Source organism: Melanaphis sacchari, unplaced genomic scaffold, assembly GCF_002803265.2.
Source record: "Melanaphis sacchari strain LSU unplaced genomic scaffold, SCAv2.0 Contig212_pilon_pilon, whole genome shotgun sequence".
NCBI classification, from domain to species: Eukaryota; Metazoa; Arthropoda; class Insecta; order Hemiptera; family Aphididae; genus Melanaphis; species Melanaphis sacchari.
The window spans coordinates 324,893-330,013 of record NW_020271059.1 but is presented as its reverse complement, the minus strand read 5'-3'; positions in this window follow the sequence as shown (position 1 = coordinate 330,013).

Below are 5,121 nucleotides of genomic sequence, written 5' to 3'. Positions count from 1 at the left end.
CCGCGGTGAATGCCACACTACTTCCTCTCACCCGCCTTGCGGAAACAGTTCAAAACGGTAGCTGTTGCCCGTGCGCTGTCGTAGTATTCGGAACGTGACGTCATTCAGACGTTGCCAGATCTTGTTTGTGGATTTTTATCTCTCCACCGTTTGCTTATCGCCGTCACTCTTCGTCCTCTCCTCCTCCTAGTTCACAACGATAGTTGTTTACGTAGCCCGGGCCAACTAAAATCCGGGCATTATTGATTTTCCTGTCCAACTACCCACCGTTGCCGGGTCTGGTGACTAACGGGGTGTTCAGACAAAGTTATTTCGGCTCCCAGAGATATCTAGAGTGGGAGGTAAAATGGGATCGATGTACGTGGCACTCGGCACTGTTGTTACTGTTAATAAACATATTAATATTATTATTATCATCATCATCATCGTCGTCAGTATTTTTAATGATACCATAAATTGTATTAACGCATAGACGCTTAGTTAATAGTACTATAATAGTATTATGGCCTAGCGCTTGCTAATAATAGGTAATAATTGTCAGTTGTCACTTGTCGCCGCTTCTGTTAAATTTATTACGTTTCATGTTTTAAAATAATCCCGACGATCGACAGTAAACAAAGAAAACACCGTAACAAGCGGGCTTGAACTTTGAACTCTAAATATTATTAATATATTAATACTTATAATGTATTATTAAATTTTGATTATTGGCCGTATTCAGTATTAAGTGATAAGTATTTGCTTGTATTACTTATATCGTATTGCTGCTTGAATGTCTATTGATACTACTGTCTACTGCACAGTGCACTAGACGTTTTAGTAGGTACTTAATTACCAACTACCATTCAATAATATCGAGTACTCGGCCGTGGAACTCGCCTTGCTACAACCTGCTCGATCGAGTGTCAATATTGTTCGACGACTAACTCACAAATTACGTGTATTCTATTCGCTGTAATGAGTGATTATCTCCACCATCAAGGCATAGTTTTTACTAATCGTTAATCGACGCTAGACGCCACGATAATATACAATTGAGAACGCATGAGTTTTTTTTAAATTTTTTCCAACGTTGCCAAATGTAATCAATCGATAATATGAGCACAATAGTTTGTTGATATTTATTGGACTTTTATCGGATTAGCCGGATGTCAATAGTGACTTAGATACCAGATACGAGAGAATGATATAATAGTCAATTTTACAGTTCCCATTCAGCAATATTTATATAGTTATTAAAGTTCTAATTGAAACTCAAGCAAAAACAATATTGAAAATAAAAAAAAAAGAAATGACAAAAAAAAAACAATAGGATAAAATATTTAATATTCATAGTAAATATATATTATGGTATGTGGGAAATAAAAGTTCTAAAAATTTATTAAAATATTTAGTCTATTTAGAGTATGTTGGTTTACGCTATCCCGCTATAACTGATATATAGGTAATTAAGTTATCATTACAAAATATTATATTTATTTCATTTTTACAAATATATATTTCATAATTTTATAAGTTCTGCAAATTTTACATTTTTTATTTATATTATATATTACATATTATTAGGCGCTTATTTGTATACGATTATAATTATAATATATATAAATATAATATATTATAATATATATAACTTTTTTCAAGAATATTTATTTTATGTATACTAAGTTTTTCAAAAGCCAAAATATAAATGATATAGCAACGTTGCACGTAAATTAGTTCTCAATCGTATTGTTTTTGGGGGTTTTTTTGGGTCAGGGGTAAGGTTTTTGTTAATTTGAAGTGTTTTCAATCGTTCGGTCAAAAAGGTATAACGCTCTTAATTGTTCGATAGATAGACGCCAAATACAGTAAACTTCGATGGTGGGAGTACCACTTATTCCTGCGCCAACCATTTCCATTCACTTGTCTTCTCATTATACCGATTTACCTACTGCAGCGGTTCTCAACCCATGGGCCGCGAGAAACGTGCTACTGGGCCGTAAACCATATAGTATTAACATTACTAACATTACTAATTTGTATATTTAAAATAATATTATTATATTTTTTTTTTTTTTTTTTACACAGTTAACGCTATCGAACGTATGAATGTAGTTTTTGTATTATTAATACCAGGTATCTATTATACCTATATATATATATGTATATGCATACATTTGCGTTATTAGTGGGCTTCAACTATTTTTTTTCACAAAATTGGTAGTCCGCACAACTAAAAATGTTGAAAACCATTGAGTCGTATTGTACTCGGCCGTTACTTGCTGGCTCTACTGCCAGTTCCGAATCGACAGCAGCTAGCAACCAGCCTAGTGTGACTTACGCCTAAGTGTTTACATCGATCGAGTTTGTTTGTCTCGGCCGAATGCTCATCCTGTGTGAACTAGGCTTTAAATAAATTTTGTTTCCTACAGGTTTAGTTGATTGCTGGTTAATAGTTTATCTAATTAAAGATTTCAATAAAACAGGCGGTCGTACGAGCCACTACTATAATATAACTATTAACCTACCTACACATTATAACAATTTACAAGTGAAACGTTCTAATATATTATGTATTTTTTTATAATTGTTTTTTATTCGTTTTAAAATTGTATTTAATTATTAAATCATAGAAAATGTCCATTAGAATGGAAAATTAGTTGGAAGCTTAGAGTGTATTTTATTTTAATTTATACGTTTATAGCTATGGTTTTAAATTGAGTAGTTAGTTTTACAGAATATAGTTTGGTATTGTGAATAAAAAAAAATCGTATATACATGCTTATTAAATAATAGAATGACTGTAAGTTGTGTCTCAATTATTTTTACGTTAAAATTTAAAATTGTACTTATGTCACGAATTTTTAACTAAAAATGTCCTTCTTATATTATCAGACTAAGGGCTGTCAACATTATTGATACTATGGTTAAAAATATTAGTTTTAAAATTATTTATACATTTTATATTAATTATTATTATTTACATTTTAAATCACATATTTTAATTAATTTATTTATTATTACTTATAAGAATTATATTGAATAAAGTATACATTTTAATGAAAATTGCCTCACAAATTCAATTTAAGTAATTTTTTTAGTTTCCAATTCTTTCATTTTTTTTTTTAAATATATCCTTTTTCAATCATTATTCTATTTTGCGAGCCCTGACTTTGTAATTCTATTTAAGTATCAGTTTGTATATTTTTTAAAATATCTATAAAATTAAAAATATTTGGGTGAGATGAATCAAATGAATTATTTAATTTTCTATGATACGATTCGCAATTTGTTTGTCATGCGTAATGTTGACGATAAATATTCTGTTTAATTCACTATTCAAAACGTTCATTTTAAATAAAAAGACATTACTAACGTATTCGTGCACTTAAAATCTTATTGATGAAAAACATGATATGTTTGTTGTATGTTTACAGTTGTGATACAATAATAGTAAAAATAATATCGAATTTTCTGTCAGATGCAATTTACGTATATAGGTATGACAGAAACATGGGCCGCAACTTACGTATGTTATTATCGGGACGCAACTAACATTTACTGTAGCAATATGGTCCTAAATTAATAGGTATAGGTTATCTATTATGACCCATAATGTATTATAATTTTATGCAAAAAATAACAATTTTAATTATTTGGTTATAAATTTAAAAATTCTATTCACAAATATTTGATTCTTTTACGTATATTATTTTATATTCATGCAATGACATTTTTAAAGTATTTTAATATCGGTACTTTATGGTACCGACATAAAATTCATAAATTTTTTTTAGTGCTCATAATAAACGTTAAATATTAAAATGAAAATGATAAATTACAATACAATTATAATAATATTATTTGGTCGATGTGTCTACTGTCTACCATGTACAACGCATAAACGGTCATCACTCCTTTGTTTACATCTGCTGCAGCTGTCTTCAATTGTTTGCTACGCTTTATGATGCGTTCTACACATTGGTAGGAATGTCGATTTTATGGTGGCCAGTATCCTCTTAACACAATACGTTACTGTGCAGTTCACACAACACAGTATACTGCAGGTAATATTATTACTAGTGCACTAAATATTTCGCTTCGTGTATTATATTATATAATATTATTTTATAAAAGTCTGCTACCACATTATATTCTGAGCAGGCTCTTTACCATGTATTGCTATTATTGTGTATAAGTATTATAAACTTAGTATATTCTCATCCCATTATCAAAACGGTCATTTTATTTAATACCTATTATAAAACATACGCACTGTAGGTCCCATCACACGTTTAAATTAAAATAGATAGGTATACTTAATATAAAAGAAATACCTGTTATTTGTTAGTGATTTTATTTATTGTCAATACCAATAAAAGTTATGAATTACGATCTAATATTGAAAAGTAGGTATAATATAAGGTTATATAACAATACATTAACATTTATTTTATTTTATTCAAAATTTGAATATTTTAATTTTATTATAATATTAATACAATATGATATATTATTTATATTGTAACAATATATCCATATAGATAACATAATTAACTGATGTAATAAGTAATAACTCACCTTAGAAGGTAAGGTTTAAATATCTATAATGTATATTAGGTAAAGGTATTGTATTATTAAAGAAAAATTTACATTCACATTACGTTTAATTAACTCTTGGTAATGTTAAAATAAGAAAATAATATAGTTATATATACATGCGTTGCATGTATCTAAGTTTATAAGCAAGTTTATAATATGTAGATAATAGATATATGCATACCTTCATTATTTTGTGTATGAGTGTTGATATACGTATGAATTATGTGGTGTTTGTGTTTGCCTACGCTTCAATTTGTAGAAGTATTAAGTTTGCTGAGTTCTAGATTTTTACATTTTAAAAAGGAGTTACATGGTTTTCATCCTCTTAATATAATTTAGTAATGTTTTTAAGAAAGTTAAATATAATTACTAATATATAAATGAAATTGAATTATACGTTTTATCATGGTAAATAATATAAATTTGAAATTTATTTATATATTAGTATATTACACGATTCATACGGGATATTGAGTGACTACCTATTAAAATTATAAGTATAGATCGATGGTTTGGTACCTATTTGTGTGCAATACAAAG